The sequence below is a fragment of the Opisthocomus hoazin genome, chromosome 4, assembly GCF_030867145.1.
Source record: "Opisthocomus hoazin isolate bOpiHoa1 chromosome 4, bOpiHoa1.hap1, whole genome shotgun sequence".
NCBI lineage: Eukaryota > Metazoa > Chordata > Aves > Opisthocomiformes > Opisthocomidae > Opisthocomus > Opisthocomus hoazin.
The window spans coordinates 17,011,477-17,025,516 of record NC_134417.1 but is presented as its reverse complement, the minus strand read 5'-3'; the positions used below and the strand labels follow the sequence as shown (position 1 = coordinate 17,025,516).

The 14,040-nt window shown below is 48.8% G+C and overlaps 1 protein-coding gene across 6 annotated transcripts in view; it reads left to right on the top strand.

Annotated features, from left to right (window-relative positions):
- LPP (LIM domain containing preferred translocation partner in lipoma) overlaps positions 1-14,040 on the top strand; it is a 355,991-nt gene that overhangs the window by 34,041 nt on the left and 307,910 nt on the right. For 5 of the 6 annotated variants that reach the window (XM_075418090.1, XM_075418093.1, XM_075418089.1 and 2 more), the window contains exon 4: positions 7,463-7,610. The exons of the other annotated variant lie outside the window; for it this stretch is intronic. The gene's annotated coding sequence lies outside the window, so the exon portion shown is untranslated. The remainder of the gene's footprint in view (positions 1-7,462; positions 7,611-14,040) is intronic. 6 annotated transcript variants of the gene reach the window in all.

Below are 14,040 nucleotides of genomic sequence, written 5' to 3'. Positions count from 1 at the left end.
GCTGTAGCTGCGGGGTATTTTTACTTAACTTCTTAGTCTTGTTTTCCCAGTGTTTAATGCTCTGCTCCACCACTATTTGACTTACAAAATGCCAGCGACTTTCAGCAAAAGGCAATGTCAGCCTAATCGTGTGCTGTTTTCCTGCTGATTGCACTGGGAACAGACTCTATAGGAAGGCAAACGCAAGTCAACTTGTTGCCAGTTGCTGAATGAACATCCGATTTTCAGAGCAGGGTTTTTGTAAATCCGTGGGCACACTTAGCATATGGAAGGGGGTTCCAGTATCAAAACAAATCTGGCCTCCTGTTTCTGGATGTGTAGGTTGTTTCTTAGAAGATGGAACCTTTAAAATCTGTCCCTGCAAACATGGCTGTTAAATCCTGCTATTTCTGGAGATGCGAGGCAGCTGTCTGCACTGAGATAAGCTATAAAAAGGCAATATTTTCCCAAACTGGCTCTTTTAGCTCTACCTGCCAGACAGCTTGGCCGGTGGGAGTTCACCAGGAGCGTCGCCGCTGCTGCCCTTTTATGCACAGGGTGCTGAGCAGGGTGGAAACTTCTGGGCAAGTCTCCAGGGGCAGCGTTAAGCATCAGCTCTTCCATCTCTATCTCATGAAATGCTGCTACGCAGAAAAGTGCATTCAGCGCAAAGGAAGGCATGCTTGTTGTGTGGTTCGTTCTTACGTGGTCTCCTGTTGTTTTCTAGGTGGTTGCTTTGTCCCCGACTTTTGTTCTCAATTTTCATTGAGTCTTTCTTGTTGCCAACGCGGTGACCGTCTCCTTTAATCACAGGGTGGTTTGAATGCCCCCCCAGATTGCGTGCTTGAGGGTATTCCTGTTTTCTGTGTAGTCTGAGGATAGCTGATGAGTTCAGATGAAACCAGTAACAAAAACTGTAATTTTTCCTAAGGGTCTGGATGAAGTTTCTCATAGCATAACGGTGTTATCACTTGTACTTCCTGACGCGCGTGCTACCTGCAGTGCTTTGTTAGTTATCAGCTAATTCTCTGCCGAGATGTATGAGTGCTACATCAGATAATCTTGTAGAGGCTTTGAAAACTGTAGGGGCAGAGAAGGACGTGGCTTTTGAGCATGCTCCCAGTGAAGAGTTTCTCAAAGCTGGGAGGGTGTTGGAGATGTGTGTTTTGAAGTGACCAAGGCAATGCCCTGGTGTAGGCGAGGGGCTGGTGAGTAGGGGGGGAGTGGGGGTGAAGTCCATGCGGTGAAGGAGTGCAGGGGCCAGAGAGCAGCAACTTGGGGCTTTAGGAAACCCCAGACAACTCAGGCGCTTGTGAGATAAGGAACTGGCTGATAGCATCAACTCTGTGAACTGTCTAGCATGTACTCTTTTTTTTTTTCTTTTTTAAAAATTTTTTTCATTGAGTGAGCATTTTATCACGTTGATTCCTGAGAAATGCTACTCCTGCTGTGCAAATCCCCCATCATGCATGGGCCAGCCACTTCCATGCATCGGCTCAGCCCTGGCATAGAGGGGGGATTTTGCCTTCACTGATGTGTTTTGTTGTTTGTTTTTTTTTTTTTTTTTTACTTGGAGCATGGGCTGCCTCTTAGTCACCTCTTGATGCCCTGTGTGTTGTGGGTAATCTTTACTTCACAACTTTTTTTTCCTTAGCCCAGCTTTCCATTTCAACAGCCCACCTGACTCTTTTCCGATCTCCTTCCAAAGGCAGAAACACACTCAGACAGTGGAATTTCGCGTAGGTTTGATAGATGCTCCCACAGCAAACAGCCATGTGTGTCTGTTCGGCCAGAAACCCACTGAAAACTGAACAGAAATGAGGCGTGCGGGCTTGAAATAATCCCAGTGAGCTATTTCTGGCTGTGTTCTCCCCTTGCAGTGCTCCCACAAGGTCTCCTACATCTCAGGGTTTGAGCTTATGGGTGAATAAGGCTGCTAAAGGCCCTTTGTTTCCCCACCTCCCTTTCTCAACTATATTTTGAAGAATGCTGATAAACTTAAGTGATAGCCTTGTAGCTGAGAGATAAGGAAGAATAAGTCTTATGGGTAGATTAGTTTGTGGTGGAGGGAAAGCAAACACCAAGGGAGCTCGGTGGAGGGAGCCCATGCTGAGCTACCCTGAAGTGCTGAGACTGCTTATTTATCATTTACCTGCCCCGTAAATGTATACTGTGCTTTAAAGTGGGGAGTAACAGGCCTTGTCCTAAAGAGTCTGCAATCCAAGGCAGACAAATATGCACTTGAGGGCCAGGGAAGGGAGGGCATGGGTGATTGCTGGAGATCGAAATCCAGATAAAGCGGATTCCTAGAAGAAAATAACTTCTGAGGTGGAGTTGTAGGTAGTGAGAAGGGTGTTTAAGGTACAAGAGGAGTGAATAGACAGAGGAGGGTAAATGGGTATGGAAGGAAGTGAGAAGACCTGAAAGGAAAGAAGGTTGAAGGGGAGGGTAGAAAGTGAGAAAAGAAGTAGGAGGGAAAAAAAGAGCAGCGAGTCCGCTGTGGGAGGGGGGATACTGTGGGATGCTGTAGATGAGAGTCAAGATGACCTTATTGTCTCTTCATCTTGTATTAAAAGCTATGCTGTAACTCAGCTACTGGGATTAGTCATCTCCCAGTGTACAAAGTACCAGTTTCTTCTCTGAATGGAGAGTACTGGTCCTGGTTGAAGTTCCATGCTGAAATATCTCTTGGCCAGACTCAAATGCCCCGTGCGGCTGGTGGGGTGCTGGGTGGTTACACGCCATGCAATCCTGTGTGCACACCATTGCCAAACCTTGATAGGCAAGTGCATAAATAACTTGTCACCTTCTGCGTAATGCCATCAGTTAGTCCTCTGGAGACTTAGCAAATCAGAGGTTGGTGCGTGTGTGTGTGATATATACATCAATATTAAATATGTATAGTGTGGGTGGGTTTGAGTGCAGCAGGCTGCACTTCAGTGACATCTGATGGGATATGGGTGGGATCTGTGGTTTATATTGTGCCATACCCAGTTCCCAGTAAAAGAGCAGTAGTCTGGACAAAGGTCAGAGGTCCTTGTACACTGACTTCCATGTAACTGAGCTGGGAAAACTCACTGGTCATCTGGTTCCTATGTACGCAGGCTTAAGTTCCCTAAAAAGACCTTGGGACTTCCACAGCTTCTTTGGGGGTTTTGCTTCCTCCACAAGGACTGAAGGAGTTGAGGAAGAATTTACTGTCACCAGCCTTATTTGCCTTTCTCTGCTTTTTTTTCTCTGTTTTTAGAAGTGGTTATCCTTGATATTTGGCATTTGTACCCTGACAAGTGCCTCTATACTGGAAAGTCCGCAGAGTTCTCCTGGAGCAGCGGCAGTAGCTTCACGTAGACCCTTTCCCTTCCCAGTTTGATTCCCCCTCCAGCTTGCTTATCTGTTTTTGGTGCTTATGTCTGATCCCTGTCTGTTTTTTTGGTCTCCTTTCACTGCTGATGCTTTCAAGATCTTCCTTCTGGTTCCTCATTTCCTCTCCAAGGTAGTCCCCCATCCCTCTAGTCCTTTCCTAATTACCTAAAGTTAGTCACAACTTCTTTGCAGCCGGTAAAAGTGGTGGGAACATGAAGGGCATCTCCTCTGGAGCTCAGTCCATCTTCTGTCATTGCACGCTGTTCCAGCAGGAGAAAAAACAGAGTTTAGAACATCTGAAATTGTCCATTATCTCGGCTCATTTCTTACAGTCCATAATTTGGGTGTGGGGAAGCGAGGGGAAGAGGAGGCAACTCACTCTGCAGATGACTCATTCCACAATAGATCGATACAAAATGTTCCTTTCCATTTTTCTTGCCAAAAATGACTCCTCTCTCCAAACCCCCTTCTGTGAGATGCTGCAGAGGCTGCTTTGCCTAGAGCTAGTTGTGGTGTCTCTTGGTTGGTGTAGGTTGGTGGCATAGCCAGATCAGCAAAAGGCTGTCAGAGTTTTGGCTCCGACTTTACTTTCTGGATGGGCTGAGGCTGAGCATGGTGGAGATGACCTGCTTTCAGAGGGAAGGAGGTGCCTGGCTGCTCTCAGGGGATTTCACATCACTTGAGGCATTGAGCAGACCTGTTTGACAAGAGGAGTCACTCTCAGTCTTTCTCCCTGGGAGGGAGGCCAATGGACGTGCGAGGCAAAAGGCAATGTAAAGGGACGTAATAGAAAGTATCATGGGATATCTGCCAGCAGCCCCTTTGGGCTGGTGCCACTGGTTGCTCCCTTGGGCTGATGAGATGTTTCAGTGGTGCGTCCTCGCTGAAGTTTCTTACTGTTTGCAGTAATGGGGTGGAGATGGAGATGCTGGGCTTTCTCTTGCCTGAAGGTGTTTACACAGTCCTTGGGCTTTAAAGTGTGTTTAGGGCACTGATATTACCCTCCGTTTACTGACCAGCGAGGGAGGAAAGCTAAGGGACTTGCCCAAAGCTACACAGATGTGCACAGTAGGTATGTATACGGCAAGGCCAAGAACTGATCTAAGTTTCCTGACAGCTTTTGTCCTGTCCTTCTTCCTGGGATCTTCAGGGACGCATTTATGGGCAGCCCTACTGTAAGAGCTAGCCATAATTGTGCTGGTGGACAGGAGGATGCTCTCCGCCAGGGCTCTTTCCATCAGGTGGTGCCTGTCCAGCACTCTCGCCGGGCATGGCAAGAGCTGCGTGCGTGCGAATGGGATGGGAAAGATCACCGGGCTGACCTCAAAAGGTTGCAAAGTATTTGCGTTTATAGCACATCTTCCACCTGCCACGAGCAAAGCCTTGATCTGCTGGTAAACTTGCAACACTGCGTTAATAAACAAACCACACCGCTAGCAGGTAGGATTTTGCTCAGACAAATTCAGCCTGCGAGGGAGGTGGCTGGGTTCATGGGCACTCACTCGTGATAGTGTTATCTGGTAGCGCAAACAGCACTAACGGCATCTTCTGCTTCACCCTGTACTGGGAGAAAGTCCTGCGAGAAGTCGGGCGATGCGAGGTTCTGCATCGTGCTGTGCCGTGGTGGCAGGGGCAGGATCGATCCCGGATGCCTGGCAGTCCCCGGTGAACTGTCTAGGAAGCTGCTGCTCTGCTTCGAAGCTGCTGTCACAGAAAATGAATGTTACGGGATCCAGGGCGCACACAAATGTGTTTGCAGAGTAAATGAAGGCGGGAGAGAAAAAAGGAAAAGCCTCAGAGTGGCTTTGGGTGTTTTTTAAGTGGTAAAACTGAGAAATTCCTGAGTGTGCAATTAATGTCTGTTTAAACAGAAACTTCTTTAATAGCTGATGTATCAGTCCCTACAGAAGGGCTTTCCTGGTGGGTCTTTTTCATCTCTAACCGCCTGCCCCAGCGGGGTGTGCGGGGGGGCGGACGTCTCCAGAGGTGCTGGGCTCGGCGCTTTCAGTTGGGCTCGTTAGGTGTTTGCAAAGGGCGATGCCTCCCTTCGTTCCTGGCTTGCTTCCACCTCCCTGATTGTGTGGGGACAAAAGTCTGAATTTCATATGAAAACTCACCCATGTGGGCCACGAGGGTCCGATGTCTGACATGGTCTGTTTTGGTGGAGTGTCATTTGGCATCACTGTGTGTGTGGGGGTAACGTATGTTTAAGTATATGCAGCAGTTGAGAGGGTCAGGAGTAGCGCCCTGGCATTTCTCAGGGCTTTGGACAAGATACCAAGATGTTGTTATTTAATCCCAGAGAAATAAGGTGCAGAATGGGCTAGAGGGCTTTTCATCCATTTGAGCTGTACGCGCGGTGTCTGCGAGCAGGCTGCTGTCTCTGAGCTGCTGTTCTGGCGAAGGCCCGCGAGGTTGCCGGAGTAAAACTGCTGGGGAACGGGGTGCGTGGTGGGGGCAGCAGATCAGGTGGTGACAAAATCTTTGCAGGCATGACCTGCCCATTAAAACTTCCCAGGGTCTGACTGGAGGTGTGGATGTCACACGAGCAGCCTGCTGTAGACGTGATGCTGTTTGTGTAGAGTTAATTTGATTTAACAAAAAATAAAAAGACATGAGGATGTTTCAGAGCGCTGTGCAGAGCAGTGACAGTGGGGCACCTGCTCAGAGCAGCCTCGCTGAGTTGAAAAGAGCTCAGTGAGCAGCATCGTCACCCTCCCGGTTAGCTACAGCGGTGACCTGGGCCTTTCTGCTTGTGCTGGAACGTGCAAAGGTACACTTTTTCCGTTTTATCTTTTCCTTTTAAAAACTCGATTGAAGTGCCTCTGTGGTGCTTTGGTGGCAGTTGCTCAACCCTGTAGCATTGTCCACATGCTCCTTGGAGGCTCCTGTGTTGTTTTGATAGCGCTTTCACAAGTGCACCGGCTCTAAGGAGTAGTCCGCGGGACCTGCTTCAGGGGGCTGCACCGCACCTGAGCTCGGTGGTGCACGGGGCCGGATCCGAAGCGGGAGTGGATGGCGAAGCGTGGTGCCTCACAGCCTGCTCTGTCAAGGCTGTGCTCTGAACAGAAAGCAACCGTGTTGAACTCCTTGCTGTTTATAAGGCTTTGAAAGCTTGACACAGACACGACGTTCCTCCCCGAGCCATAGCTGCTGGATCTCTCGTCGCGGTTCCTTTGTTGCTCCCGAGTGCTGGAATTAACACAGAGGAACCTCTGAAATGTTTGAACGAGCTGCGATCTCCTTGTAATATCTCTTTGTTTGGGGGAAAAAAAAAAAAAACAGGGAGATGTTCAGCCCTCCCTCCCCGCTTTCCTTCCTCCTCCCAACCTTGAGACTGTCCCGCTATTGTGCATCACTTGTGTCATGCACGAGCGTGCCGCGTTTGTCCCTCGAGAGCGCACCAGTCGCTGCTGATTTGTCTCCAAATCATTGTCCTTGCAGTCCTGAATAATAACCACATTAAGCAGATGGAGCTGATACAATCATTTCCAATGCAGCTGACGACAGCCGGGTCAGATCCTTTCTCACTGTTTCCTGCCAGAGGAGAAAACAAAGCCCATGTGAAGGCAAAATACATGAGTTTTGCCCTTTTCTCTCTCCTCTTAAGCCCCCAAATCATGGTTTCCTCAACAACAAAAAGAAGTCTCAGCCAGTCTGTTTCACGGAAGAGACTGAATTTCTTCGAGTCAACATTTCCATGTCTGACAAAATATAAAAAAAGTAAAAAAAAAAAAAAAAAAAAAAAAAGAAAAAAGAAAAAAAGAAAAAAAAAAGGTCAGAGAGGCTGCATGTGGTCTGGCAGGCAGCCAGGCAAGGAGTGCTCTTTGGGGTTGTTATTAGGCAGATAACTGTATCAAGACCTTAAACATCAACCTGGTTCTGAAGGCTGCGGTGCTCTGTTTGAAATGCTGATGCATGTTTGATGCTTGTGAGAAAATTTATTGCACTATTTCAAGCCTCTTTTTTTTTTAAATCCCCCTCCCCCCCCCAATAACTTGGGTGCCGGGAAGGTTCCTGGGAAGCGATTGCAGGTGCTCCACAGGGAGCTGTTGCTAGTTTTAAGCTTGCAAATCCTTTTCTGTTATTGTGACCAGCAATTTGTTCCTGCCTCTAATAGGAACCACACCTGGAGTTTGCATGCGTTGGAGTGAGGGAGGCGTCTCCTGAATGAATTGGACTGCCCTGAAGATCTGCTCATCCCTTCTCAGGACCTATCTCAGCAAGGAGGGGGGAAGTTTTGGGGCCTGTGGGTTCTGCTTTGGAAGGTGTGTGTACAGAGGGGTGCTCAGGGGTGTGGGGAAACCCAGTCACCAGGACTCTGAGTGGGGACATGGGGAGGTGCAAGAAGAGACAGGCGGATATGTTAAGAGGGACAGACTTTTGATGATCCTCAAGAATGAGGACACAGCACTTAACACACTCGAGGAGCAGGAGCTGATGGAGAGATGTATGGGGCAGGGTGACAGAGGCAGAGCTGTGGGCTGAGAAGTTTCTTCTCAAGTGCTTCGAGACCAGCAGAAGAATGTCTGTGTGTAATGCTGCTAGATACCACGTATCTTGTCTATGTTCCCATCTATATATGGTATGTGCAAGGCTATATATAAACGCTATGGTGGCTGGTATTTTGGCTGATACACTCACAGTTTTGTGCCACATTGAGAGATTTAAAAATATCTCCCTGTTCCAGGAACATCTATACCGTGGCAGATGTCATCCGGCATGGGGAGTGGCTTCTGAACAGGGGGCACAACATTATTACTATGAGCCTTAGTAGTCTATTAGAGTATTTATTGCTTCACTGCCACCATAAGACATGTGAGGTGCGTTATTTCTGCCTGTCAGAGCTTTTTCACACATGCAGGCAGGCAGCATCTGTCACTCCTCCCTGCAAGTCACTAGCTTTCATTCTCAATGAACTTTCTTTCCAGCTGGAAGGAAGGCAAAATAAAGGCTTCAGGACTACACGGAGCTGATGAGCAAGGAGTTCATTAACAATTATTTACTTTGGAGCTGTGCCTCTGAGGGCTGTCTTGAGTTTGGCTCCCTCTTGGCCAAGACACAGTCACCTCGTGTGCTGTTGTTTTATTTCAAGGCAAGTCCGTCGACCTGTTGTGTCAGGCCCTGTGGAAACCTGGTATGAGTCAGACACATCTCTGTTGCACGAGACAAAAGAATAGGATAGGAAACAAATGAGAAATGGCTTGTTTAAGATTTTCTTTTAGGAGCAGCTCTCAGGTTCCCCAGGCCTCAGTTCATCGGCTGAGGACCTGGCAGCGCTGCTTATCCCCTGGACCTGTCACAGTGTGGGCACGTCCTGTTTTTGTGGGTCCTTGCAGAGCTGTGGGGGTTCTGTGGTGGTTGTGAAGCACTGGCTGTGGCAGGCATGTTGTGATGGAAGTGCTCGGAGGGTGAACGCTGGCATCGTCAGCAAGCTCTGCTTGCACACACAGGGGTAATTCTCTGTTGCTAATGCTTCGGGCTGGGTTTGGGTGGAGTCTTTCAGACTGGAAGGGCTGGAGAACGTGTTGGGGTTTGTAACTCCATTGCAGAGAATTTCTGGGCCCGTAAAGAAAGTAAGGCAGTGAAAAATGAAAAGGCAACAAAGATGTGAGAAGTCATACCTGAACCTTGACATGGGTCTCTTGTTTGGGTTACCTTCTGAGGTATCAGTGCTCTGTTCAGATCCTCCTCTGCGTGCTGGGGTGGGCTGCTTGTCCTGTAACCGAAAGCAGGGGAGCCAATACTTCCCCTTCTGTGTTTGTGGGTGGGAATGGAGGCTTTGGATGTGGGTCCATTTCCCACATTCACTGGTAAGGGGAAAAAAATGATCAGTGGAGCAGCAAAGGTGTGGAAAGTGATATTAGAAGCAGTCACCCCTGCTTATGAGGATTGACCAGAGTCCCTGTGGGGCTTGCAGCTTGTCTGTGCCTGACAGGTGGGCTGTGTTCCCAGTCCAGTTTGCCTGTGGCTTGATAGGGTGCTGTCAACACTGGCCAGGCATGCTTGTCTGCCAGCTCCTTGTAGAACTGTGGTGTTTCTGGAGGAAAGTTGGCTGTGGAGGGTGGAGGTAGCCTGTAGTTCCATGGAGCTTGCTCAGTGAGTCGCCATTGCCATGACATTGGTGCTTGGGGAGGTGCAAATGGCCAGAGGGTTTCTGCGTCCCCCTCAAGGGCGACGCAAGGGCAGAAGAGTATTGCAGATTTACGCTCACTGGTGGCACGAGGGACTATTGGATCTGGACCAAGGTAGAACCTCAACTTTTTCTGTCACTCTGTTCAGTCCATCATTGATGTCAGAAGCAGAGAGATGTTCGCAGGGTTTTTCTGTAGATCTCGCCTTTCTTGCATCCATCCCACAATTCTGGCCCAGACCCACTCACTCCTGCTGGGCCAACATATGCAAGTGATAATTCAAATGAGATCAAGCCTGGTACCTTGCTCTAAACTGGAGATGGACATTCAGTGTTCTCCTGATGGGAGAGGAGTGGGAGGGACACATCTTGGGGCTGTCTCCTTCCTGATGTAGCTGGGGATTGGGTTTACAGCAGCCATGCCGGGTCAGTTCAGACCATGTCCACCCAGCCCAGGGTCCAGCAGCAGGTGTGGAGGGAAGGCTGTCAGCTTCCCCGCGTCGCTAGCGCAGAGGTGTGGCTGCGGCGAGCCCTGACCTTGCACGATGCCCTTCCCGCTCCGACCTCGCAAAAACCCCGAGCATCCACGGCGCGGCCCTGCCGGCGGATGAAAAACAAAATACATAGAAAGCTCCGGCAGCGTGGGCATGCGTTGGGAGAACAGAGAGGAGGAGGGTGGAAAAATAGCTCCGGTGTCAGCTCATGGGGTGCCAGGAAGCGACCCGGTATCGGGGTGAAAGATAAGCAGGGTCGGCCGTGGCGGGGTTGGAGGAGCCGGCAGCCCCAGCGTGCTGGCACATTCTGTACATTCTGCAGCCCCGCAGCACGTGGGGCCGGCCGGCAGCTTCGGGCTGCGCTGCCAGGCATGCAGCTCGGCTGGTATTTCATTATCCTGACACCCGCCAAAGCTCCTGTTCTGCTCCCCCCCCGCCCCAACGCTGCTTTAGGCTGAGGTGCAGTTGTTTATCCATCGGGGCTCTACAGCCTATAAACAGGATGTCTCGCTGTTTCCTTTCAGCCCAGTAACACTAAACCACTTCGAGCGCAGATAACGCTTTAGTAACCCTCCTCCTGGCTGAACGAGCCTTGTGTCGGTCATAGCTAGCTCCAGATGAGACAGCATGCGCCTATACATATATATATACACACATACACAGGTATATGCGCGTAGCTATCTAATACATGGATGTGGTATGAGTTGGCCATAGTGAGCAAATTCACGTTGCTGAAAAGGAAGTAAGTGCATGTTTTAGGCAGGGTGGCTGTAACAAAACACCAATTTAAACCGGATCCTGAATTTACATTTGGTAAAAACAAGCTATGGTATAAAACCCTAAGCCTGTGAAACCTTTTGGGGGGAAAATTTCTGCAGTTTATTTTGTTTAAATGTTGCTTCCTAAAGATTTTCCCACTATGCCGGAGACGTGGATACTGAGAGCCTGCAGTGAAACGGAGCACACGGAAAGGGATTGCATTAACTAGTGCTGGTAATGCTGGGTGAAATTATGAAGGGAAAAAAAAAAAAAAAGAAAAATACTAACACTATTTCAAGAAATTGTCTCCCTTCAGAAAGGCAGCGTTCAGCCTGTGTGAAAGCAGCGAGGATAAAGGTCATTCTTCTGAAGTACTTTTTGATGTGGGACCTCGCAATCACAAAAAATGGTAACAAGGAAAATGGAGTTTTGAGATGTTCAGTGTCAGCTTGAATGTTCATGATGTTCAGTGTTTTCTATTGATTGTGATCTTGTTGCAAGCTCTGCCCTGTATCAAGTCTTTTATAGCCCCTGCTCCCTTAAATATGTAATTTCCTTTAATACCTGATCTTTCATTTAAAATAAACTGGAGGTTCTGGGCCTCGTGGTCGTGTAGGAAAGCTTTGGGAAAAGGGCTCTCTATACAGAGTGCCAACAGGGGGAAAACTTTAAGCACTCTTTTTTATTGTGTTAGTTTTTAAGCCACTCTTACCAACTTTGAGGCTGGACTGATGGTTTTTGAATGCTAGAAGTTGGAAAGCAGGTCTCTAGAAAACAAGCGAATGATGTCTGATTTTTCTTGGGTCGCTGTGCCCTTAGTTCAAGGGAATTGCCAGCAAGAGCTTATGCTTTTGTAAAGGTTTTAAGCTTCTACCCACCACTTTAACTGGGTTGTCAGATCAACACAACGTCTCGCTTACGGAGACATACTCTGGATCTGTTACTGAGCCATGGTTCAGAATAGCTGTTGAAGAACAAGTTGTTCTGCCACAGCTCTGCTGCGAGAGCTTCGTATGCATGCTGCCTCGTTCCAGAATGAACATGCCTTTTTCGACATAGTTCAGGTTATTTTGGATGGTGAAGTTAAATAAAACACAGAGGAAAAAACAGCTCTGTTCTTCCTGAAATAAGGTGATCTGCATCGGGCATCTTTTCTGCAAGCTTTTTGTGTTTTGAAGTCATTACCTAGCTGGGCAGGCAGATCCCAAGCCATGCAGCTGGCCCTGAAATTTTTGCAGTTTGTTTTATGGTAATAGGGAGTCCTGAGGGGATCAGCTGTTTTCTATAAAAAGCTGGCTGATGCCGATTTTAACAGAGAGGGGTCAGCGTGCTTGCCTTCCGTGCCCTGACTTGGCACATCGTCCTCTTGTATGAGCAGGCTGGGTGTGTGACGGGGCATACTCGCACCCGCTTACATAAGGAGTTGACACAAATTAATTGGGTGATGAAGCTGATGTTCCACCTGCCATGCAGATGCCATTTAAATAAAGATGTCCCCCTGATCCCGAAAGCATTTACGCATCACGAGGGCTGGCAGTGCTGGGTAATATTTAAGCTGTTTTGCTTAGCTCATGGAAAACAGGAGTAGATTTCAGCGTTGTCTTTCTGGGTGGGCAGCGTGACATTGCGAGCGGTCATGGGCCTCTTGGCCGGTGAGAAACCCTCGTGGGCCGGTGGCCAGGGGAGCAGGCAGTGCTGGGGGCAATGCTGGAGCCTTGGGCTTGTGGAATGGCCCGTCACTGCAGATTGCCGGGACAGCGGTGGATGTTGAGATTGGGTTTTGCTTTCCCACGGTGTGGTGTAACCCCTCCTGCCTCCCGTTTAGTGTGGTGTTACCTAACTGCCATTGCTTCTCTGGTAACATGCTTGCATCCCCCTATCCCACATGTCCCAGGAGAAAGCAGAGCCTAATGGTGTTAGGTCCATAATTGGGCTACTTGCCCGCTCACATGTTGGCAGTCAGGCCGGTGGGATTGGTGGCAGAGCTTCCTCCTCCCTCCACCACACCTGGGAGCTGCAGCAGGGCTTGTTGCTCATCTCCTGTGAGCCGTGCAGCACCGCCAGTGTGGCTTTTTCCTTCTATTTTTTCTTTTTTTTTCTTTTTTTCTCTTTTGGAAGAGGACAGAGCAAGACTGAAGATGAAAAGTAAAGCTGAATTTCCACAGTGCCCAATGTCAACAGTCAGAGTGCTTGTCCCCACCTCCTGTCCCTGCAAGCCTGGTGACAATGGTAGGGTGCACTGATGGAGAGCCAGTGGCTTTCCTTACTGGTGACGGGGGATCCTCTCCTCTTTGTTCCTTTCCTTTACAAAAAAACTTTCGCTGGAACAGAAAGGACAGGAAATCCTTGCTTTTGCGTACCAGACCTTGGTCCAGAAGGCAAGGTGCTGGTTAAAGACTAACAGAAGCCTGCAGGATGGGTTTCCACTTAGATGGAGCGTCAAGGATGCTGCCTGCTCCACACCTTCCTGCTGGAAGGAGGGCAGCGCTGAGGAGCTGGGATGCTCTTGGCAACCAACGGATGGGCACACCCGTGGCTGAGAGCAAATCGCCATAAGCGTAATGAAGCAGACAAGGTTTTACTTCTCACCTGCAGGTTTGAGTCCTCTTTATTTAATTGGTGACCACAAGTCAGTAGTCTGTAGACTTTGGACAGATTATATGGTGAGAACATTTAGGCTGGGTCCCAGCTTGATTTCTTTGTTTCTGGGGGGCGAAGGGGAGGAATGGGAAATGGAAGGTGTGTTGTGGAAGGATTTAGAGGAAAAGAACATTGGAGTGAAAATTGGTGAGGCTCTTGGAGTACAGTGGTGACTGCTGTGGTCTAATCCTGTCACGTTCTTTTCCTATTCTAAGTAAGTTTTGCATGTTACAGACTTGAGCAAAATATAATCATGAGGAACAGCTTTTAGGCTGGGGGGTGTGGGAGGACCTAACTTTGTTTTCCTGAGGTTGCTCTGATAACCTCAGCTGCTTAGGAGTTGTGTATGGAGTACACCTGGGGTTTCTAACCAGGGGGAGGATTACCATCCAGTTTGTCAGGATCAGGAGGAGACTGGACTTGCTCAGAATATTGATGTATGCTTTAGGAGAGAAAGCAATGTCTCTTTAGAAAAGTCTAGCACTGGGAGGAGAGCATCTGAAGAGGGAGGAAACCAAAAAGTATTGCATCTGTGAGTAAGAGATGGGTGTTAGAACAACCCCTTCACTTCTGCCTGCTAGAAGTCACTCTGGATGTAATGTGGTTCCCTTCCCTATTCTCCCTGTTGCCAAGCAGTTTCTTGCTGTCCTGGCCAGCTCTTGAAGTGATCTC